This window comes from Acomys russatus, chromosome 20, assembly GCF_903995435.1.
Source record: "Acomys russatus chromosome 20, mAcoRus1.1, whole genome shotgun sequence".
In the NCBI taxonomy this organism is placed as follows: Eukaryota; Metazoa; Chordata; class Mammalia; order Rodentia; family Muridae; genus Acomys; species Acomys russatus.
This window is the reverse complement of record NC_067156.1, coordinates 60,790,965-60,816,095: the sequence shown is the minus strand read 5'-3', so window position 1 is coordinate 60,816,095 and position 25,131 is coordinate 60,790,965. Positions and strand designations below refer to the sequence as shown.

The following is a 25,131-nucleotide window of genomic DNA, read 5'->3' as shown; positions in this document are numbered from 1 at the left end:
GCAGTTTTAAAATTCGATGAAATTGTGGATAGTAAAATTTGTAAATAACCATAGAGGTAGAACATCTGGTCTGGAGCTGTGAAAATCAACACCACTGCAAAGCTTAAAATAAAAGTACAAATGGGGACTATGCAGTAGATGGCCTGCATCCTGCCCCGAGCCTCACACTGGTTATCCATGGGACATTCATGAGAGACTCAGCCTCTTTTTTGCCTCATTTCTCTTATCTGACATTAGGGCATCCTCACACACACACACCCCAATCTCAAAACATGGCTCTTGGGGGGAAAATGTCTCCACATAGTAAAGTACTTGGGAATAGTGCCTGGCACACAGTAAACACCTAACAGATGAGTCCCTTCCGCAAGCAGTCAGTGTTCCAGCTGGACACTGCTAGACCGGAAGTAGATGAGATTTGAGAAGTGAAGACTGGGGAATGTGTGCATGTGTGTGCATGTGTATGCATGCATGTGTGTATATGTGAGTGAGTGTGCATGTGTGAGTGCATGTGAGTTCGTGTGTGAGTGTATATGTGAGTGTGTGTATGTATGTGTGTGTGCATGTGAGTTTATATGTGAGTGTAAATGTGAGTGTGTGTATGTGAGTGTGTGTGTGTGTGCACGCGCGCATGTGTAGAGATCATACCAGCGAGTATGCCCTGTTCTTTTCACTCTCAAGACACCCGTGGCAAAAGAATCCTATACGACCAGGCCAGGGTCCGTTCTAGCCCTAGTGGACAGTGCTGTCTGTGCACTGAGAAGGGGCTTTCAGACGGGCAGAGCACAGACTGTCTTCCTGGTGGTCAGCAGATGCTCCCCTGTCTTTCAGAACGTTCTGAATAAAACTTTTGCCTCTCCCTCTCTCCCTTGCTGGTGGGAACTTCAAGGACTTTTTCACTTTGCTTGGAGAAGCTGGCTATGTTCCGCAACCTGCCATCTGTTCCGCCCCGCTCTCCCCGCTCCCCTGCTCTCTGCAACAGTGGCAGTGGGCGGAGGGTGGGAGAAGGAACGCAGGCTCTAGTTGAGGGTTGAGCCTACAGACACCTTTGTTGGTTGCCTTGATCCTGTGTAAGTTTGTTTTTACCCTTGCTTTCCTGATAGCATTATCTTGGTCAGAGCCACAGAAACCAGCAGCTTCTACCCAAGGGCATTCTCAGGGCTGGGTGGGGATGTGTGTGTGTGTGGGGGGGGCGGCGGCGGGGAGCTAATGTTCAGCCCCTGCTGGGGAGGGAGAGTGGAACCTGTTAAGTTTTGTAGCCCACACGATACTCAGCCCCAGGCTCCTGGGCAACAAGCTCAATGTTCTGAGCATTTCCTTAAGAACCTGGCTCGCAACCAAGGAAATCCTTCCCCTTCTAATGGATCAGGATTGCCATTTAGAATGGGTTAGGTAAACGAGGGAGGTCAAGGCACTCAAACATGTTCTGCCTGCGTCATAATCTGTAGCCAACTGGAAGGGAAAGTTGGGAGAACGCTGATGAACCCTATTAGCTGGACTGGCTGCTTTCTCTAAGGGATTGGAGATCCAAAGGCATGCTGGGAAAGTGTCAGCTCTTGGCTTCTGGAGCAAGATGCTGTGGATGGAAAGTACCTCGCACCATCCCATCCCATGCCCTCCCCTACTCTTTTGCCTCTCACCCCTGCCATATGGAATGAGTTGGGAAGTCTGGTCACTCTCTAGTGTGACCCCAGCCTCAAGCATCTGCTAGGCATCAAAATGGAGAGAAGGTGGGTTTAGACTGGACAACTGGCTTGGGCGTTTGCCCAGGTCACCTACATGACGATCCGCAAGCCCATGACCGTAGTAACGGGTGCCTTCATGGCGTACTTGGGCATAGAAGGGTAGGACTTGCCAAATGGATGCGTGAAGGGTTGACTATGTGTTCTATGATCCAGCCTTTATTAGAATGAACCACCAAATGGTTTTCAAATGGAGATTTGCTAAATGGATGTTTAAAAAGCTTTGGTTTCACCTTCCCTTTCCAAGTCACCACATTTTTTCTTTCTTATTTCTTTTATTTTCTTTTCCTCCTTTTGCTTCGTTTTGTTTTTTGAGACACGGTTTCTCTGCGGAACAGAGCCCTAGCTGTCCTGAACTAGATATGTAGACCAGGCTGTCCTCTCTCTAGTGCTGGGATTAAAGGTGTGTGCCACCATGTACTGCCCTCAATTAAAAAAAAATTACTGGAAAAATCAGACCTGCCACCTAACTGTGTCACTATCAGTGACTAGTGAGTGCTAGAAAAATTCCCATGGTACCTGAAATCTAGATTTTCTTTTTCAGTATTCTGGAAAACATAACACTTTTCATAAGCAATGTTGTGAGGTCATTGGTTTCCTCAGTTGCAAATTGTAAGTATTAATACCTTCTCCACAGTATGATTTTGGTGTTTACATGGCACAGGTAAAAAGTGGCATTTGTATATGATGAGGTACCTTCAGTGGGAATGAACTGTCTTTATAGAAGCAACTATTCTTCTGATCCTTTGGCCTTCTACCTTACACTTTAAAGTAAAACAGTTCAGTTTATCTTTTAGCATTTATTTGTTTAGCATGTGTGCATATGTGTGCTTACTTGCTCATGTCATGTCCTGCCGGTGGAGGGCAGGGGAAAACTTGCAGAATATACCAGCACACCTGGCCACCCTTGCATCCATCCCTACCACCCAGTTTAGCCTTTCCTGTTAAAAAGCACAGCTTCTGCCTAGGTGTGACGCTGCAGCCCGCCCGTAATCCCATCTCTTAGATGACTGAGGCAGGAAAAATCTGAGTTTAGGATCAGCCTGTGCTACACAGTAAGTTCCAGGCCAGCCTGAGCCATAGTGTGAGGCTGTCTGGGAAAAATAAAAGGCCCAAGTCTTCCTACTGCTGTGACCCATGGGACCTTGTTTAAGGTCCCTTCAGGGCACGTGTAGTGCAATAATTAATTCTTTGAGTTTCTTTGGTTCAAATAGGAGAGCCAAAATCATGCTTACTTACTATGTTTGTCTGTTCAGCCCCCTATAGCAAACAGCTTAAACAAAAGGAATTTAGTCCTCCCTCTTCTGGTAGCTGCAGAGATTCATAGTGCTGGCAGTGCCAATGTCTGGTGAGGGAGTCTCGGTCCTAGTGCACAGAGGACTAAGCTGTTTTCTTCGTACTGTCATAAGGTAGAAGGGTCACTGGATGTCACAGGGGCCTATTTTATAAACAAATGTAGTAAACTTTATAAAAAGAAATACTGAGAAACACTGGAAAAATTAGAGGCGAAAATTCATGAGCCAGCAAATCCTGTGGAGAAAGCAGCCCTGTTGGTGTCCCCCCCCCCAGGAGCTTCTGCTTGGGGGGTCATCCAGCTATTTGTTGCTGCTGGTTTTGAACTTGCTTATAAATGCTGATGCCTTGCAAGCACCTTTTCCAGAAGCATTAACATGTCACTGGAAATTAGGCTTATGCTCTCCTGGAAATGGGTAAGCCAGCTAAGTGTTAGGGCTTGAATTGCAGTGCCTCCCACAGGCTCGGGCTTTGAATGCTTGGAGTTCTGGCTGGTCTTATGCCAAGGTGACACAGCTGGAGTTATCTGTAAGGAGGGACCCTCAATTGAGAAAAATGTCTCCATAAAATCCAGCTGTAAGGCATTTTCTTAATTAGTGATTGATCTGGGATGGCCCTGCCCATTGTGGGTGGTGCCATCTCTGGGCTGGTGGCCTTGGGTTCTATAAGAAAGCAGGCTGAGCAAGTCATGGGGAGAAAGTCTGCCAGGTTGAGACTCAGCGTTAGCCACCACACCACCACACTCCACAAACTCAAGGCTGAGAATCTGAGCTCATGGATGGATGTCGTGGCTCTGTGTGCTGTGGAGTCCTGTCAGTAGCTCTCATGGGCTTGGTCATGTGTGGACAAGGGCTTCCAATGGGAGGAGGAGGCAGGGGCATGCTTCCTGTGGGCAGACTTGAAGGTCCAGCTTCATGTTTTTTCCTGTTACTATGGAGAGTAAAAGAAACCAGCTCTGTTCAAATGAGCTGTCTATAAAGTTTCTGTCCTTTCTAGGGAGTAAAAGTTCCAGTCATGATGTAACTTGGCCACTTGACATCAAGGTGTTTGAAATAAATTTGCTCTGCCAGTGCAACACTTGGGCACCATACCATATTTGTATGCTTAAGCCAGGCCCAACTGTGAACAATGTACTCAGTTTTGTATTCATGACTAGCCTTGGCACTGTAAGTGCCCACTGCCCAGATCCCCACCATGGGAATAGGAGGCCTTGTCTGGGATACACATAGGGGAACATTCTTAGCACTTCTGCTTACAAGGCTGAGAGTTAAAATGTCAATAAGATGGCACTGCCCCCTCCCTCAAACTCCTCACAAAGTTCTCATGACCTTGGCCCTCCTGAAAGCATCTTAGGGTAACCCACCCTAGTGTCATCCTAGATCCTTGGAGAGTGAGGTCAGCAAGCTCAGAGTCGGTCATTCCCTGGACAGCCAAAGAGGTCCCCGGAGGATTGTGAAAGCTGAATGTGAGAGTTAGCGAAGTCACAAGCATGGTCACCCCAGAAGCCAGCGATGTAGCTCGAGGAGCAGACGCTTGCTGGCATTTTTTTTTTTTTTAAACCAGGCATTCCAGCCATTACAGAGGCCCATCAGGCTCCTGTCAGTCTGAAGTTTGCCAGACAGTGGGAAGAACAACGCCTTTCCTGTCAAGCCCTCCATCAAAGCATACCAAACAGGCTCGGTCTGGCCCCTGGCACAGGAGGCAAGTCTACCCTTTAACATCTGTGTGCAGTCCTGTCAAGCCTGACATTTATAGAGTGGGATAGAATGCCGGTGATCACTAGTGATCTGAGGATCAGGGATTGTGGTCACAACACTTGGTGTGGAACCAAGGTTAATCAGTGCAAGCCCACATCCTCCTCCTGTTTCCTTCTTTAAACCAACTTCTGTAATCCACCACCACCACATGCTGAACCCTGTCATACTGCTTAGGTTTATGTCAGCCGGACTCAAGCTAAAGTTATCTGAGAGGAAGAAACTTCAGTTGAGAAAGTGTCCCCGTAAGATTGGGCTGTAGGCAAGTATGCAGGGCATTTTTTTCTTGTATCATTCATGTCATTTTTATTTATATGTAAGACTGTATAAGCATATGTGCATAATATACGGGGAAATATACTAATATAATAATTGGATATCATTGTCACTCTTTTAAATACACTGTTACCTGTTAGCTCAATTAAAATTAAGGCATATAATTTTTTTCTTTATACAGATCCAAATTGCTCACCTGTGTCATTTTTCTCCTGGAGAAAAGTCTTTTAACATTTTATAGAAGTCAAGTCCGGACACAAAATGTTTTTGTAAAATGTGTTTGAAGTGTAGTCTGAGAGGATGCAGAGTCTAAGCTTGAAGCCTTGTGTGGAATTCTCTTTTACAACACTTAATTTTCTCACTTAATCTTCTCTTGTTTGCAGCGTGTAAGTTGTACCTGCTCCTCTCCTAGGCAAAGTGAGTTGTTTCTTGTAGCTTCCTTTAAGATGTTTTAGTAGTTTTCTTTTTGCCTTTTTAAAAAATATTTTATTAATTTATTCATATTACATCTCAATTGTTATCCCATCCCTTGTATCCTCCCATTCCTCCCTCCCTCCCGCTTTCCCCCTACTCCCCTCCCCTATGACTGTGACTGAGGGGGACCTCCCCCCCTTATAACAAGGCATTTTCTTAATTACTGACAGATGGGGGAGGGCTCAGCCCATTGTAGGTGGTGCCATGCAGGCTGAGCAAGCCATGGGAAGCAAGCCAGTAAGCAGCTCCTCTCCATGGCCTCTGCATCAGCTCCTGCCTCCAGGCTCCTGCCCTGCTTGGGTTCCTGTCCTGACTTCCTTCTATGATGAGCTGTGATATGCAAGTGTGAGCCAAATAAACCCTTTCTGCCCCAAGCTGCTTGGTCATGGTGTTTCATCACAGCAACCTCAACCCTAACTAAGACAAGCTGTTCTCAGTTGGAGCTCACATGGAATAATTCTGTTTCTTCCTGCACTCCAAGACATGTCCCAGAACAATTTGAAATTAGTTAGCTAATTAGTTAATCATTAATATACTGGCCAAATTGGCTAATAAAATATGCAAAAGAAAATGATTTAATATTGTTGATTCTTGCATAAAAAGAGACTCATTCTTTAAGCATTGTGCTGAGTTAGAAGAAAAGTATGTATTAGCCAGGAAACAAAAGCCCCCCTGCCCCCACACTCACCCCCAATCTCTGGAAATAGCATATCTTTAAGAATATAACCCACATTTGTTATAGTCTGTGTGATGTTAATCTTCTGATTCTGTTCAAGTCAATGAATTGTTTTCTTATGAGTCCACTCTTTAGATATCTTCTATTTTCTTCCCAGACTGGACCCAAACCTTTCTGCCTCATGTTCCTTGATGTTGTGATTTTAGGTGTGTGCCCACTTTGCCTGGGCTCTTCCGTTTTTTTCCCTCAGGGAACTGGTGAGATTATAGAAACCAATAGATGCTGTGGAACTTATGGGGCCAGGGCTGTGCTTACAACTGGCCTTGCATTACTGAGGGAGTGGGCGTTAAGACATCGTTGAAAAGGAGGCAGAATGCCGGTGGAGGAAGGACCGAAGAGTTAAGATGTGGATTAGGACTTAGGTCAGCAACAATGGGAGAGCATCTGATCAGGCCCATGAAGACAGATGTCCCAAAGGGCTCTGTAGTGAGGTAGCAAAACTGAGTGTTTAAAGTCGCATTTACACAGCTGTCCACAGTGCACAACCCCCGCTTCCTATCAGCGTTTATGCTTCCATGCGTTCAGCTCCGTAAAGTCAATCGCGGACCATAAGTATATCAGGTAGAAAATTCCAGAAATAAAGAATTTCTAAGCTTTAGAAGCACGCTATTTATTATAAGTGGCATGGTGAATTCTTGAGTCCTCTCACTGTGCTGCCCCACCCTACCTGAATCATGTAACCTGCCCCTACTTAAACACAAGAGTAGTGAGGGTGGCGGCTTTATTGCAATCTAGTGTATTAATCATTCTGTCTTATTACGCTATTATTATTCATTTGCTAGCCATGCACACCTCATTTCTAAATTGAACTTTATCATAAATAGAAATGCAGTTTCAGGCACCCACTGGTGACTGGAGGGAGCAACTGTAAACCGATGTGGCAGATGATTAGATGTGGGAGACGAGGTGAAGACTTCTTACAGAAGATTTCTAAGTCATGAACAATGATGCTCCCATCTCTAAGAGTCTTAATGGGGTCTTTCCCATGTCCGTTCAGTTGGTCAGACTCAGGGCCTCATTTACAAATGGCAGAGTATGGAGAGGGACAAAGATTAACATCCAGTGGGAAGGCCTGGCAAGTACCACCTCAGCAGACACCCAGGGCTGATGTCACTAACAACATGGTACAGTGGGGGCGTTTACCTCTGTGACAGTCTTTAGAGGAAATCTATAACCTCAGTTTAGTTATGAAAACAAACTTTAAAAATAAAAACCAAGCAATCATGAACAGACAGACACTCCACAGGAGACCTGTCAAAGTGATGTAAGACAGAGGCAGAGTCTAAAGGCAATGTGGCTGGGCCCTGGCACTCAAAATAATGAGTATAGGTGGGAAACTGGTGAGTCACAAACAAAAGCTAGAGCTGAGCCTGTAGCCATGGACGAGTATCGGTGTCTGGGCTTTGACAGAGCTGTCAGCAGAAGATGGGACACCAAGGTAGCCGAGGCTGAGTAGGAGTACGTATAAAATCGCTCTACAGTAATGGCAACCCGCTTGCAAGTCTATTTTAACTTGAAAATAGTAGTTTATTGGGAAAACATGTGGCAAGCCAGGCAGGATCATACATACTCCCAGCATTCTAGAGGCTGAAACAGAGCTTATGGGAAATTTGAGGTCTGCCTGCTCTACAGGGTGACTTCTAGCCACCCAGGAGATCTTGATAATAATAATAATAATAATAATAATAATAATAATAATAATAATAATAATAATAATAATAATAATGATAATAATAATAGTTCCTTTACTCTCTGGAGTTTTTTTCTGTAATGATGAAGTTACTGTGTCTCTTGTGTCCATGGGCTACATAGGTTCTGTGTGTCTCAGTCGCCTTATCAGTAGAGACAATACATAATTACACCAAGCCAGCACAAAGACTAATACACAAACAGCGCTCAGGCTAGAGGCTGACATTGAACAAACAATCTGGATTTCTGTGTGTATATACGCAGGCGTGTTTCTCTCTCTAGACACTTGGGAAACCAGAGGTTGATACGGGGATGTTTTCCTTATTTGCTCTTTGGCTTTATTTAAAAATGTGTTTAAAGCAGCATTTATTAATTATTTATTTTATGTGTGTTTGTATGGGCCTGCACTTGCCTGCCCACTTGTGAGTGTGGCTGTCACAGGATGACTTGAGGCAGGTTTTTTTCTATTGTGTGGGTCTCAGGAATCAAATTCAGGTGATCAGGATTGGTGGCAAACCCCTTTCCCTGGCTGTCTCGCCAGGCCCTGACACTTTTTGAGACAGGTCTCTCACTGAACCTGAAGTTCATATTTGTAGGTAGGCTGTCTAGCCAGCAAGTTTTTGCCATCCTTCTGCCCCCATCTCTCCAGTTCTGGGGTTTAAGCTCACACAGCCACATACAGGTTTTCGTGGGTTCTGAGAGTCTAAACTCAGGTTATCATCTTGCATGACAAGAACTCTCCCTCCACCCCCCCCTCACAGCCCCCCAGCCTCCTTCTCAGTCCCCGAGGATCATTCTTTTTGTTTGTTTGTTTGTTTGAGACAGGGTTTCTCTGTGTAGCCTTCGCTGTCCTAGACTCGCTTTGTAGACCAGGCTAGCCTCGAACTCACAGTGATTTGCCTGCCTCTACCTCCCCGAAGGCTGGGATTAAAGGTGTGAGCCCCCCTGCCTGGCTTCCGAGGGTCATTCTGGTTTGGTTGGTTTTGGTTTTTGGTTTTTCGAGACAGGGTTTCTCTGTGTAGCCTTGGCTGTCCTAGACTTACTTTGTAGACCAGGCTGGCCTCGAACCCACAGTGATCCGACTGCCTCTGCCTCGCAAGTGCTGGGATTAAAGGCGTGCGCCACCACGCCCGGCTTCCAAGGGTCATTCTTAAAGACCAACAGATCACCATGCTTTTTGATAAAAATGCCTCTTTGTGCATCCTCTTCAAACAAAAAACATAAAGTATGTCATGCTACGACACAGACAAACCGTGAGTACTGAGTGAAAAAACCAAGACAATGTGGTCCCACTTACAGAAGATAGCCCTGGTGCTCAGAAGGCTGAACCAGAAAGTAGAATAGTTCTTGCTGAAGGGTGAGGTGGGAGGAGAGCGTTGGGGGAGTGGGGGGTTGGTAAATGATGACTTGGACCAGGGTTTCTGTATTGTGAGATGACGTCTGGAGAGCACTGCCCAGAAATGTAAAGACACGGCCATATGAGCTATATAACGAGACCCCACCAGGAGACAAACCCTCATCATGGAAAGCCTCTTTCCAAAGAGAAAGCAGAACTGGACATGGCAGAGCCCGTTTGGGAGACCAAGGCAGAAGGTCCTCAGTGTGGTGTGCAAGGGGTTAATATGGGAGGATCATGAGTTTCAGGTCAGCCTGTACATGCCAAGGCCACCTCTCAGCAAACAAAGGGGAATCCAAGATGTCAGACAACAGTTGCGCATGGGCAGAATAATGTGAGAAAAACAGCTTTCAGAAAACCAATGGACACTCTAAAGAACTGGGACAAAAAGCCGTATAAAGATGGCTATAGCAGAGCAGAAGGGTGATCTAAGAAAGCCCCTTCCTGTGGGCACTGAGGGCTCTGCACTGCTCACTATCAGAACATAAGCGACAGCCCATTTAAAATTTTTTTATTTATTATAATTTATTCACATTACATCCCAATCGGTGTCCCCTCACTTTTATCTTCCTGTTCCTACCCTCCCTCCCTCTACCACCCTATTCCCCTCCCCTAGGCCTCTGATAGATGGGGACCTGGTGACCTCCCTGCTCCATGTGACCACAGCCTATCAGCTCTCATCCAGATAGGCTGTGTCCCCTTCCTCTGTGAGCTGTTCCGAGCCTCCCCACCAAACACCAAGGGAAAATGATCAAATCGGGGAACACCAGAGTTCATGTCCAAGGCAGTCCTCACTCTCCAACAACCATGGAGAATGAGCTGCCCATTGCCTACATCTGAACGGGGGGTCTAGGTTTACTCCATGCATTGTCCTTGGTTTGTGCAACAGTCTGTGAAGGCCTCCCCAGCAACATCCCGTCTTAAAAGACTTTGGTTGCTGTGGTAGGTCAGCTGCAGCAGCACTTCTGTGATCGAGACACTCTCAGGGCACTCAGTTCAAGTGTCACAGGACCATGTGTGTGCTAAAAGTTGGTGAACAGAACACTGGGGCAATGCAGACACAAACTTTGAAATCCTTCTGCACAGCATTTAGCAATTTGAAAATATGGTGGGAACCAAACACAAGAGGGGCAAATACAAGGGTTATAAACAGGAAAGGGAAAAGTTTGTACACTGTATGACCGTATACTCAAAAGACTGTAAGTTCCCACCCGACTCTTAGAGCTGATGAATACTTTCCACAAAATGTCAGAATACAAAGTTCATACTCAAAAATCAGCAGCCTTCCCACATGCAAATGACAAACATACTAAGAAAGAAATCGGGACAACAATCTCATTTGAAATAGCAAAACAAAACTAAAGCCACCAATAACCCCCCAACCAGCCTAATCAAGGAAGTAAAATATCTTCACAATAAATAGTCTAAAACAGCAAAGATGGAAATTGAGGAAGGCACTGAGAGATGAAAAGACCTCTGGTGCTCACAGATCGAAAGGACAATGCTGGCCATCCTACCAAAACCAGTCTACAGAGTCAGTGCAGTACACATCAAAGCTCCAACACTATTCTTCATAGAAATAGAAGGGGAAAAAAACACTAAAATCCGTATGGAAACAGAAAAGACCCTGAAACTTTAAGCCATCTTGAACAAAAAGAATACTGCTGGAGGTAGTTGGTTTCAAGCTTTACTAGAGCCATAAGAAAACCAACATGGTGCTGGCTTAGAAACAGACACACAGATCAATGATAAGACAGAAGGCCAAGACAAAAGCCCACAGCTACAGCCACGGGGTTTTGGACAAAGGAATCAGAGAGAAATATGAGCTGGAGAAAAGACAGTCTCCTCAACAAGTGTAGAAAGAATGACAGATCCTTATCTCCCAGCCTGCGCAAAAGTCTGCTTCGAATGGATCAAAGACCTTGACAGAGACCTGAAACCCATAAACGCTACAGGGAAACTATTTCATGGTACTGACATAGATAAGGTGTTTCTGAACCAGACTTCAGTCACTAGGAAAGGGTAGATATAGAACCTCATGCAATTAAAGGCTTTTTTATTTTTTACAGCAAAAGAAAACAGTTAATTGAGCAAAGACATGGCCCACAGAACTGCAGAGTCCTTGTAAGATATATCGAACATGGAATTAGTGTTAGCATATACAAAACACAGGAGAAACTCAAGACAAGGAGACAAACAACCCAATTTAAAAAAAAAAAAAAAAACTGGGCTGAGTAACTGAATGGAGAACTCTCAAAAGAAACAATACAAATGGTCCATAAATAAGTATTCAACAAATTAGTCATCAGGCAAGTGAAAATTAGAACTACTTTGAGATTCCATTGTACCCCAATTAGACTATCATTAAAAAACAAAACAAAACAGCAAATGTTGGTGAGCGTACAGACAAAAGGAACTCATTCCCTGTTAGTGTGAGCATAAACTGGTGCAGCCACTGTGGAAACCAGTGTGAAGGTTTCAAAAGCCTAAAAATAGAATGTCTATAAACCCAGCCATCTTACTCCTGGGCATCTGCCTAAAAGACTCACTATCCCAATACAGGGATTCTTGCAATATCTGTATTTATTGCTGCTGCCTTCACAAGATCAAGGAAATACAATCAGCTTGGGTGCCTATCAACTGATGAATGGAGAATTAAAATATGGTATGTGTATACAATGCAATTGTATTCAGCTATAAAAATGAAACGGTATATTTTTCAGGAGACAATATAATTGGAAAATATATTATACTAAGTAGTTCAGGCTAAGGGACACACCTTATGTTCTCTCTCATGTGTGTACACTGGCTTCCAGCTTCTATATGGGTGCATTTATGTGGGAGTGAGTGTTTGTAGACACCAGAAAAATAGAAATGGGGCCATGAGAAGGGATAAATGATTCTTTAGAAGGGGGAAATACTGATGGATGGGAAGTTTTAAGTGGGGAAAGAGATGGGGAAATGGAGGAGAAGTCAGGTAAAATTAATGATGTATGAGAGAGCCAGAAAGAAATCTGATACTTAATTACCTGATCAGAAAACAATAAATAATTCAAATGCATGTATTTTATATAAATAGACAAAGCTGCTTCCAGAAGACAGAAGTTATTAAATAAAAGTTCCTCCATATGAATTATTGGTGAGTAAGGCCTCAAACAACACAGGCAATTACCACAGTTGCTGACAGCCCACCAGAACTAGGTGATAAAACTGTATTGCTGAAGATGCCACATGCTGTAGTAGAAGTTTTGGTTTCTTTTAAAAACTCAGTTATATTTTGTTAATATGCTTTTGTTTTAATCCTAAGTGTGGATATGGCACTGCTTTAGTTTATTTACAGCTGAGAACACGCTCGTGCAGCTTAGAGAGGGGTGTGGTCTCTGCCAGCTGAAGGCAGTTTACTTCTGAGAGGGTATAAATATCAGAGCACAGAGAGAAAAAGGAACTCTTTGAAAAATCTTTGTGGGTTGCTCCAAGAAGGAAGAAAGCTGCTGCTAGTTCATTCTGCTGTTGCTTTTGCTGTTTGCTGGTTAGCTGGTTAGCTGGTTAGCTGGTTAGCTGGTTAGCTGGACTGCTTGATATCCTAACTATGAAGATTAGAATTTCCTCAAGGCACTAAGTCTGAAGAGGTCTATGTCCCCTGACTCTCCTAACCTTCTTTCTCTTCTACCTAGTGTTGGGGGCTTGGTGAAAGGGAAGAAAATGAAATAGGGTTTAAAAGTACTCCAAAAACATGCCTTGCTCACAAGACACAGAAATCAAGTCGGAACTAGCCTCCATATTGGCTAGCCCTCAGAGTGCTGGGAAATGCTATACAGGCTGTGTGTAGGGGGAGGAGGTTGTCATCCACAGTCTTATTCCGCTATGGATCTTGCATCTGACAATACTGACAATACCTTTCGTATTATCATTGATCTGTGTGTCTGTTTCTAAGCTAACACCATGTAGTTTTTCTTATGGCTCTGTAGTAAAACTTGAAACCAAGTATGGTGATGCCTCCAACACTATTCTTTTTGTTTAAGATAAGTACGCCAATGCAATAGTGCCAAGTCTGTTATACGAGTAACAGCCCACTTTCTGACTGGATTTCATGCCTTCCCCATAGGGAAGGACTCAATTCTGGTACTGTGAACCCCATTAAAGCCCATGACAGGAGAGGTCACAGTTCCTACTGAGGAAGCCACTATTGTTGTTTTGCTAATGGACATGATGTGACTATTAAGTTACCCTCTAAATAGCTATGTTTATGCCCATACATTAGTGCAGCTGATGGCTTTGGTGAGAGAAGCTGCTTCACGTGGTGCTCGGTGACTTGTGACCAGTCAAAGCAAGAATAAATAAAGTGTTGTTTGAATGTCCAATCAGAAACCAGACTGTAGGAGGATGGTCTGATGTATTTTGATGCTAATTAATAAAAAGCCATCACACCTGGGCAGGGCAAATGAGTTAGGTATGGCTAAGGTTCCCAGGCTGGGAGAGCAGAATCTTGGGAAAAGGAGAGAGACTGCAGGAGAAAGGAGAAGGTTACCATGGGTTAGATGAAAGAGAAGCACGTGGTCAGCGTGGATGGAGGATTTGGCCCAGATGAAGAACATATGTCATGGATTATGGATGAGAGGTAACTTGATAGAAATTATTAGAAGCAGATGGCATGGGATTGGGGCAGGTATTGGATACCTACCCCACTATGGGAGGTAGTTTACGATTGATATCTGCCCTGCCCCAGGTTAACTAAGGCTATTTAGAAATATAGCAGGTGTCTGTGTCTTGATTGATTGCTAGCAGGTTATAATGCAATAATAATAATTAAAGGTTATCAGGCCATACTAATAAATTAACAACAACACCAGACATCTGTATTATCTCCTCCAAGGCTCAAGGAATGTCACTAAAGAAAGGATGGAAAGAACTTAAGAGCTGAAACAAGCAGGAGAAGCAGGGTAGAAGACTGACTACCAAGCACGACATGACTGCCATGTTCTTCAGCTCTCAGTAGCTGTGGTTACTTACAGGAGATTGGGCCTGCCCAACACCTTGTTATGGAAGGAGGAGGAACTCATGCCCATCACTTGAGAATTTCTGTAGGTGTTCAGTGGTTGTTGGGAGGGACTGACATGGCTAGTCATGGGTAAAATGCTTATGCTCCGGCAAACAACCCCTCATGTATGTTCTTGTGAACATTCATAGTGAAACTCATTGAATTGTAGGCTGGGGATGCAGGAAATGAAAGAAAGTAGCAAAGAGTAGTTAGGAAAAGGAAGGAATTAGTGAGAGTGGGAGGCAAGAAAATAGCAGGGATTGGAACATGTACACATATAAAGTCATCATAGTGAAGCCCACAATTACATGTAATTAATATACACTACTAAAGCTCAGAATTCCTTATGAAAAACAGCCACCCCCACTGACATAGCCTCCAAAGTCCCCATCGAAGACTTAAACACTCATTCTTCTTTCTGTGAAGTGTGACCTAGGCAAGATTAGTAAAGCCATGGAGGCGCAACAGAAAGTCTCCACTTTCCATGTGTCCTTGGGCAAGTTACCCCAGCTCTCCATACCTCTATTTCCTCCTCTGAAACTGGGGCTTAAATAAAAGTGCCTTCCCCATAAAGTTTTTTCAACAAGAAATTGAGACAAAAGGAATTAGCAGGCTGTGTGGCATGGTAAGTATCTGTGGCAGGCCGTGTGGCATGGTAAACATATGTGACAGGCTGTGTGACATGGTAAGCATCTGTGGCGGGCTGTGTGGCATGGTAAGCATATGGCAGGCACTGGCTAGGAGTTGCTGTGATTGACAGCGTTCAACATTGCAGAGGGGAGAAGATGAGATGTAGCTGTGGGATGGTCCTGCAGCAGCTGAGAAGAAGGGTGACACTGTGGGATGGTCCTGCTGCAGCTGAGGAGAAGAGGGGGTATCACTGTGGGATGATCCTACAACAGCTGAGAAGAGTGGGTGTTACCGTGGGACAATCCTGCAGCAGCTCACCCGCAGCCACAGTGGCAGACTGGAGATCCAGTGGAGCTAGAAAGCCAGGTTAGGATTTGAGGAGAAACATACCTAATTCCTTCTTGCTTCTGCTTTTCTTCACATTGTTTGAATGTCTCAACCATCTCCCTTTGAAGTTTGTGTGTTAGTGCCTCTGGGTGAGTGCACGCATGAGGATTTGGTTTTCTTCTTGACTCTGTAAGATTCCTGGTTCAGCCACGTCAGGCTTTCACAGCTGCTTCCCTGCCAGAGGCATCAACAGACTCAGGGACTCTTGAGAATGAGAATCTTCACCTGGCTGCCTTCCAGGCTGTCTCTAGGGTACCCAGCAGAGACCTTCTGCTTGGCCATAAGAACATTAAGGAAGGTGCCGATCTCTTCTCCATGCTCCTCTGGATTGAAAGTTGTCCAGGTGGTGAGTGAGCCAGTGGAGGCAGCAGGAATGAAGGCCTTTACTTGGGAGAAGGACTAGGGAAAGCACGAGGAGGGGGAGTAGGAAGAGGGAGAGCACGAGTGTGGAGAGCAGGAGGAGGGAGAGTAGGAGAAGAGAGAGCAGGAGGAGGGAGAGCAGGAGGAGGGAGAGTAGGAGAAGAGAGAGCAGGAGGAGGGAGGGCAGGAGGAGGGAGAGCAGGAGGAGGGAGAGCAGGAGAAGAGAGAGCAGGAGGAGGGAGAGCAGGAGGAGGGAGAATAGGAGAAGAGAGAGCAGGAGGAGGGAGGGCAGGAGGAGGGAGAGCAGGAGGAGGGAGAGCAGGAGAAGGGCTGTTGTTATGTTCCTTCAGGCAAAGCATGTGTCTATTCTAGCCCTTGGTGGGTTTTCTAAGGTTTTATGCAGAGCGCTCCATCTTTCCTGGTGTATTGCAAGCATAGCCCTGGAGTGCAAGTTTGGGTTTCTTTTAAAACTCAGTTGTGTAAACAAGTTTTTGTTTTAATCCCAGGTGTGGAATATGGGACTGTTTTAGATTGTCCATAGCAGCTAACTATTTGCCTTGTGCAGACGCTGAGAGAGGTGTGTTCTTTGGCAGATACAGATAGTTTAATTCTGAGAACTCTGGAGAGGGAATAAATATCAGAGCCCAGAGAGAGAATGGAAGGGAGAAAGAGGGGGAGAGAGGGAAAGAGGGAAAAAAGAGGACATGCTCTGAAGAAGAAGGCTGCTCCCTCCTGCTGCTCCTGGTTGCTGTTTGTGCAGTTTGATGAGAATCAGAAGGGGGAGCTCTCCTGACTGAAGGCTGGACTTGCCCCAAGGAGCCCCACACCCCTAAATAGCAGGACTTGGTCTAAAGAGACACATGCTGCCTCTTTCCCCTCTAACTTTCTTTCTCTCCTACTTAGTGTTGGGGGATTGAAGGGATCAGGGTAGATAAGGGTTGGAATGGCAATAACAGTATAAAGAACCCCACTAAAATGGATAAAAAACACACGCCAGCATAGCCCTCCATCCCAGCCCAACCAAGGCTTTGCTAGGCTGGTTGGTTGGAGCCTGATTGTGAAGGCTTTTCATTTCACACCAAGACCTGAGCTTTGAGAAACAACTTCAGGTGAAAAGAGGAGCTGCAATTACTTCTGCTTCTTTGGGCACCTGAGTGGACTATCTGGGACAAGGACCAGGTGAGGACCAGCATCTGTGAGTTATCTTTAAGGACAATGTAGAGCCCAGAAATAAAGTCAATGGCTGGAGCTCCCTCACCTTTTGACCTAAGCTTCAATGCCAGTGGGCCAAGTAGCAACCAGGAAGAGGAAGGACGGATGCCTAGAGCATCACACCTAAGGATCTGGCCCTCCCTGAAGCTGTGAAGTAGCTTAAGCCACCTCTTGCACCGTAAACTGTTTGTCACTTTAGAGGGAAATGGAAGCAGGGAAATTGAATTTTTGTTTTTCTAGAGAAGTGAATATTTCCTGTAGAAACTGGTTTTATTTTATATTATAAGTAGGCACCTTAGTCAGACTTCTCTAGAGAAATGAGGCCACTGGTATAATTGTTGGGATTCAGACCTGGAACAAGCTGCTGAGGTGCCAATTTAACCAAAGTGGACCTGGCCTCCAGGTTTTCCCAGCATCCCTTGGTCCCTACCTGTTGCAGGGTATGGGTGGCATACCCAGCCCTCTACCCTGAACTTTCCAGCCCAGGACCTGGGCTTCCTCTCCCCCTGGGAGGTTCTTTTTTATATAATCCAGACATTTTGGTTCCTTTCTCTCTCTCTCTGCATGTGCTCTCTCTCTCTCTCTCTCTCCCCCACTTGTCTGTCTCTCTGTCTGTATGGTGACTTCCCTGTCCCCATTCCTTGGGACCAGTGAACCTTACCTATCAGTAATATATGGAGTACAAGTATAAATATAAGTGTGTGTGCATGCGTGCACGCGCGCGCGCGCACACACACACACACACACACACACACACACACACACACACACACGAATTGGCTTGCATGCTTATGGTGGCTGAGAAGTCCCTGATTTGTCGTCTGTAGACTAAAGACCCAGGTAAGCCAGTGGTGTGATTCGGGGTGGTTGGAAGCTGAGAGCCTGGGAGGTAATGATGTCACTTCCAGCCCCAGGAGAGGGTAAGCCAAGATGAGGTGAATCACTTCAAACAGTGAATCAGGACAAGCCCTTGTTTTGTGCGGGTTGGGCTCTCAGTGGGATGGACTATGTCTGCTCACACCTGGAGAGTGGTCAGCTGTTCTGAGGCTCGTGATAACCTCATTTGGGGACACCTTCACAGCATCCCCAGAACAGTGTTTAATCTGAGGTCCTCTGGCTCACTTGGCTCATATGTAAGAACAGGGGTTGCTGAAAAGATGGCGCAGCAGTTAAGAGCGCCAGCTGCTCTTCCAGGAGACCCAGGCTTGATCCTGAGGACCCACGTGGCACCAAACAGCTGTCTGTCATTCCAGTTCAAGGAGATAGGATGCCAGCTTCTGGTCTCCATGGACACTGCATGCATATGGTACACAGAGAGACATGCAGAGTGAAAACGATTAACAAAATGAACATTTCATCATGCTGGGCTGCCAGTAGCAGGCTCAAGTCCCTCCCACCACACATATTTCCGATAATATGAGCTCATAAGGAGGACAAGGTCAGTTGTGCAGTGTGATGGCTGAATTTTAGCATTGCAGGATTTACGTGTCAAAGTCCAAACTCCCAGTAGCTCATGGTGTGACCTTATTTGGCGATAAATATCATTGCAGGCGCAGTTAAAGTAAGATGAAGTCATTAGAAAAGGATAAGCCTCCAGAACAACTCATGTCCTTATAAAGAGGGAAGGAGTGTGCATGCGTGCATGCGTGTGTGTATGTGTGTATATGTGTGTCTGTGTGGTGTGTCTGTATGTGTGTGTGTCTGTGTGTGTTTCTGTGTTGGAGGGTGCTTTGTACATAGTAGGTAAGTGGGTCTACCACTGAGCTACAATTGAGCTGAAAAAGGAAACGCCTGGGCATATAGCTCTGTACCCAGTGAGGATACCATGGGAAGGATAAAGGTACACACAGGGTGGCTGCCTACAAGCCAAGGGAGTCCAAAGATTACCACAACATAGCAGAAGATCAGGAGAGCATAGAGTGGTCCTCTCTATGTCTCTAGGTCCTCTAGAGAAGCCATCACCTTGGACTTCTGGCCCCCAGGACTGTGAAACAGCACATTTCTGCTTCTGAACTACCCAACTTGTATTCTGCCTTAGCAAGGTAATGAAAGTAAAAGCAGGAAGGCTGGATGCCCACACTCTTTGACCAGGAAGCCCTAAGCAGGATGAAAGTGCCCCAATCCAGCCCTGTGGTGATAAAGCCACAGTGAAGTTGCCAGCAAGCTGACCACAGTACTAACAGGGATGCTGTGGGCCGTTCCCAGCTGCTCCACAGGGGTCAGTGGGCACCAAAGGAATCCTTCTGTCTTGCCTCAGAGCCCTTTACCCCTTTGCCCTATGGGCCCAGCCCTGCCTTTTACAGCCTTAATTCCCTTTGGGCTGTCAGTGTCTATGACAGCTTGGGTAATACAGGAATAATATTCAGTGCATCAGTGCGAGACGGGCAACTGCAGGTCCACCCTTCTGCTCTTTGATGTCTAGAGGAAATGAAGTCTGACTTTGTTGGGCCAATGGATTCCTTCATGAAGGCCTAGGGAAATCCACTCTGATCAACCCTTCTCCAAAAGTCCAGCCCCTGTGTGAACCCCACAAATGTCAATCCATTCTTTCCTCAGAATCATCCAAACATGTGTACTGTTTGTGTTAAAACTTCCCAGGAAAGGTATCCAACAACCAAGGGCCCTGGGTAGCAGGGAGAGAGGCACTGGACTGGGCCATGCTAGGCCAGGATTGGTTGACAGAAGATAGCAGCAGAGGGCTCTGGGAAGGTTGGACACCAAAGGCTAGTCTTCTCTTACAAAAGCCAAGGAGAGAAGGAGGGGACCACAAGACAGAAGATGAGGCAAGCACAGGAACACTGAGCCATGGGAACACACAGTTAAGGGAAGGCACAGCAGACAGTGTCAAAGTGAATTAGATGGTTCTGAGTGGTGGTGGGCTAGGAACCGTAGAGACTCCATAGGCACAGAGAGGAAGGGAAGCACGCGCCATGCTGCCCATCACCTGGGGGAGGAAGAAATAATGTCAGGGTTAGAGGGATGGGAAGTGGATTCCTGGGTGGCGCAGGTTCCATTTTCTGGAACTGTCGTTCCCTCTACTCAGCCACTGTGATTTGCTGTGCATTCATTGATGAAGGCGCCATCCCAAGTGTATGGAGGCCCTCGCCTGCATCAAGCAGGAGCCCCTGTGAAACTCTCAGGCATTTCCTAATTATTCTGTCATGCAGTGAGCATAGGCCCGGACTGACCTGCAGACCTGGGGATCTACTAGGCCTTGGACATCTCCACAGCAATGCCACGGCCTATGAATATGAAAGGAAGGTGAGTGTTGAGCCAGGAATTTCCTCAGTTCTTGTATTTGCTTAGTCTGGTATTTGTCAGAGCCCTTGGGGGGAAATCCCAGGGTGTCTCTTCCTGAGGGTTTCCTATGATAGCGATCAAACTTAACCTAGGGGGTGTCATTACTAAGAAAAGGTCAGTGCCTGATGTGACAGTAGGTCAGTGGGAGAACTTGTGGTGCATTCCAGCACGTGTCACTGTGTCCAGGGATGTCCCCGAGCACTGAATGACAGAGAAACTACATGTCTGGCCTAGGATGAGATGTAGGTGTTATCCACTTCAGTTTGTTACCTACCTGTTGGAAAATAGCTCCAATGGAGGTGGGGCCTTCCCCTTGTTTCAGAGGTGGCTTTGAGATGGCCAGAATTCGGGCCAGAATTCCACTCTTTCCAAGGCCAGGCTGTCTTCCTCTACTGAGCTCCATCCCATCATCTTTCTGTGCTTCTTGCTTGGTTAAATTTTCTACCCCTTCTTTTTTAAATCCTGGGGAACAGCGTGGCAGGCTCTGTTCTGAGAAGCTGCACATCTGGGGATGAGCGCAAGCTGCCTGTGTAAAATCAGAAACTTGCTAATTAAAAATGATAACTAAAGCCAGGTGTGGTGGCGCAGGCCTTTCATCCCTGCACTCTGGGAGGCAGAGGCAGGCAGATCTCTATGAGTTTGAGGCCAGCCTGGTCTATGAAGTAAGTCCAGGACAGTCAAGAGTACACAGAGAAACCCCGTTTTGAAAAACAAAACAAAATTAAATTAAATTAAAACTAAATATTTATTTTGTGAGGAGAAAGTACTGCCCCCTGGAGCCTCTGAATGGAAAAGGAGAGAGAAGGGACAACTGAGGCTACACTTCTGCATCAGCTGAGCTGTCTAGAACCAGCCTCTAAAATCACTGAACTCACAGCACTGTGTTCTCTGGGGCCAGAGAATAACAGGCACCTGAAATCCAAAGTCAGGCCTAACAGAGCACCGTGTGCTGGCTCGTGCCTGGGGCAGTCCTGCCAACTGTCCACTCCTCAGCTGTGTAAACTTGTGTCATATGCACCAAGGCCCATGCTTGGAGAAACTTCACGGGCCAGCTGGGTCAATTCTTAGCCTACAGACCTGTTCAGATCTTCCTAGAGGCGACAATGTGTCTCTCAATGGGGGCCGCTTCACGGAACAGACCATCTGCCAAGTGGATAATCTGAGACTGACTCAGACTTTCAGTCAGTGCCCACAGTGGCTGGGCTGTGAGCAGCGTTAGTTACGTATCTATTCTGGGCCATGGTATGCATCCTTGGACACTGGGGCTTACGATGCTCCTCAGATATACCTCTAGAAGGGCCGAGTATGGCGGTGATGGGGAAAGGCTTGGAAAAGAATCAATGCCAACAGGCAGATAGTTCTCGGCTCTTTTCATTCTTTTGCTTAACAACAACAACAACAAAAATGACTTAGGAGCTATAGACATGGCTCTGTGGCTATGGACTAGCTGATTTCCCAAAGAACACTAATGGGATTCTCAGAACCCACATGGTGGCTCACGTCATAAAAACTAGGCATGCAAGTGGTACACAGGCATACAGGAAGATAAAACACACACACACATACACACACACACGCACACACACATACACACACACACACACACACACACACACACACACACACACACAAGACTTAGGGCCAGCGAGATGGCTCAGTGGGTGAAGGTCCCTCTGCCAAGTTTGGTTGCTTTAGTTGGACTCCTGGAATCCACAAGGCGAAAGGAGAGAAGCGATTCCTGCAAGCTGTCTTCTGACCCCCACAGTCCAGCTGTGGTAATTACTTACAACAGTGGCTCTCAACCTTCCTAAGGCAACGACCCTTTAAACAGAGTTCCTCATGTTCTGGTGACCCCCGACCATAAAATGATTTATGTTGCTACATCATAACTGTAATTTTCCTACTGTTATGAGCCATAATGTAAATATCTAATATGGAGGACCTCTGATATGAAAACCCCTGTGAAAGAGTTATTTGACACCCCCTGCCCCACCCCAAAGAGATCAAGACCTACGGGTTGAGAATCACTGGCTTGCATTCACACTAAATAAATAAAGAAGTATATATCTAAATTTCTTTATAAACAAATGTAATTTAAAAAATACAACTCACTTAATGGCTACCAACTACTTCCTGTCTAGGTTTGAGACAGCTCCCATCTGGTTAAGCCATCTCTTTGCCCGGGTGGTTATCCTCTCTGCCTTTCTCCAGGCACGCTGCCAGCTGGAGTGCTGCCTTGAAGGTTGGAGTCATGACTGTCAGAAGACATCCTGGAAAACCATGCAAGGAAAAAACTAAAATTCCATATAGAAAGGGATTTGATTTTTCAAAGGCATGTACTTCATGGGTGAGAAACTGTCTGCCCAAAGGAACTATAGACCAGATTCTACTATGAGGGCAGAAGCTGTGTACTCTCATACTTTTGGAATTCCAAATACTCCCAAGTTAGCACATCACTTAGTGGCTTTCATGAGGGATCGACAGTCTCGGGGTTCATCATCTGGGGCACTGAAAACCTCCACACAGAAGAAGGAGTGGGCCCTCGCTGCTCGCTCTCACTCCCCTGCTCTCTCTCAGGCAACATGGTGGGCGTGGAGGAGGCAATGTCCTTCGAGAGCCACCTGAATGGTGACCTCGATTGAGACAGGGAACCTCCAGCACAGCCGAGGAAACTGCCAAGAAGAAAAGACGGAAGAAGAAGAAGGGCAAAGGGGCTGTGACATCAGTGCAACAAGAACCTGATACAGAATTGGGAGCCTCAGTGGATGAGATAGCAAGACAGTTGGAAAGACAAGCCTTGGATGAGAAAGAGAGATGATGATGGAGATGGTGATGGTGCTGCTGGGAAGAAGAAGAAGAGGAGGAGGAAGAGGGAGGAGGGGGAGGAGGAGGAAGAGGAGGAGGAGGAGGAGGAAGGGCAAACATTCAAACAGACCCTCCCTCAGTTCCAATATGTGATCTGTATCCTAATGGTGTATTTCCCAAAGGACAAGAGTATGAATACCCACCCACACAAGATGGACGAACAGCTGCTTGGAGAACTACAAGTGAAGAAAAAAGCATTAGATGAGGCTAGTGAAGAGATTTGGAATGACTTACAAGAAGCTGCAGAAGCACGCTGGCAAATTAGAAAATATGTTATAAGCTGGATCAAACCTGGGATGACAATGAAAGAAATCTGAGAAGTTGGAAGACTGTTCTCTCAAGCTAATAAAAGAGAACAGGTTAAATGCAGGCCTGGTGTTTCCCACTGGGTGTTCTCACAACTGTGCTGCACATTACACTTTTAACACTGGTGACACAACAGTCTTACAGTATGATGAAATCTGTAAGATAGACTTTGGAACACATATAAGTGGTAGAATAATTGATTGTGCTTTTACTGTTACTTTTAATCCCAAATATGACATATTATTAAAAGCTGTCAAAGAGGCCACTAATACTGGAATAAAGTGTGCTGGGATTGATGTTTGTTTCTGTGATGTGGGTGGGGCCGTTCGAGAAGTTACTGAATCCTATGAAATAGAGATACAAGGGAAGACGGATAAAATGAAACCCATCTGCAAATTAAAAGGACATTCAATTGGGTCATATAGAATACATGTTGGATAAACAGTGCCGTTGTGAGAGGAGAGGAAGCTGCTAGAATGGAGGAAGGAGAGGTGTACGCCACTGAGACTTTTGGTAGCACAGGAGGACATGGAGTGGTCACACTACATGAAACATTTTGACGTGGGACATGTGCCAATAAGGCTTCCAAGAACAAAACACTTGCTGAATGTCATCAATGAAAACTTTGGCACCTTTACCTTCTGCTGAAGGTGGCTGGATCGCTTGGGAGAAAGTAAATACTTAATGGCTCTGAGGAATCTGTGTGACTTGGGCATTGTAGACCCATATCCACCGTCATGTGACATCAAAGGATCATAGGCAGCACAGTTCGAACACACTATACTGTTGTGTCCAACCTGTAAAGAAATTGTCAGCAAAGGAGATGACTATTAAATTTAGTCCAAAGCCAACTCAACGTCTTTATTTTCTAAGCTTTGTTGGAACACATTATACATACCACAACTAATTTGCAACATGTTGTCTGTTTTAACATTGGACCTGTGTAATCCCTTTGTCCATGTTTAAAGGAGTTTGATCAAAGGCAAACTGTTTACATGTAATTAACCAAGGAAAAGGCTTTTAGGACTTTAATGTTAACTGTTTTTCCCATCTAAGAAATGCTATACTGCTCACTAGTTAGTTTTGAAGACCTAAGAGATGCTTTTTGGATATTTATACTGCCATAGTCTTACTTGGATGTTTTGAATGACTGCACACATCCAGTTCTGCATCTATGCCTTCTGGTATTGCTTTTTAACCTTCCTGGAATCCATTTTCTAAAAAATAAAGACATTTTCAGATTTAAAAAAAAAGAAGAAGAAAAAAGTAAAAAGAAAACCTCAGCACATTTTTGCTTTTAAATGGCCCAATACTCCCCCCTGTTTCCGTGGTGTCCTTAGCTCAGTGACAGGAGCCATTTTTCAGAATATTTTTTTGTAACGTTAAAAAAAAAATACTTAGATGTGGGCAGGGATATAATCTGTCATGTCCTGCCAAGAGGCACCCTGCAAGTCAAAGGTGCTGGCGGAAGTAGGGCAAAGGTTGTACCTAGGCCAGTGGTTCTCAATCTGAGGGGGTCACATGGCAGAGATCCTGCATATCAGATATTTACATTACTAGTCATAGTAGCAAAAATTACAGTTATGAAGTAGCAATGAAAATAGCTCAGTTCTGGAACAGGGATGGTTTTTTTTTTTCTCTAATGTTGGGGCATCCAGGGCTTGTCCCTGTGGGGA

The 25,131-nt window shown here is 45.5% G+C and overlaps 1 pseudogene; it reads left to right on the top strand.

Moving 5' to 3' along the window:
* Positions 1 to 22,866: 22,866 nt before the first annotated feature.
* On the top strand, positions 22,867 to 24,289 carry LOC127204543 (methionine aminopeptidase 2-like; annotated as a pseudogene).
* Positions 24,290 to 25,131: the final 842 nt, after the last annotated feature.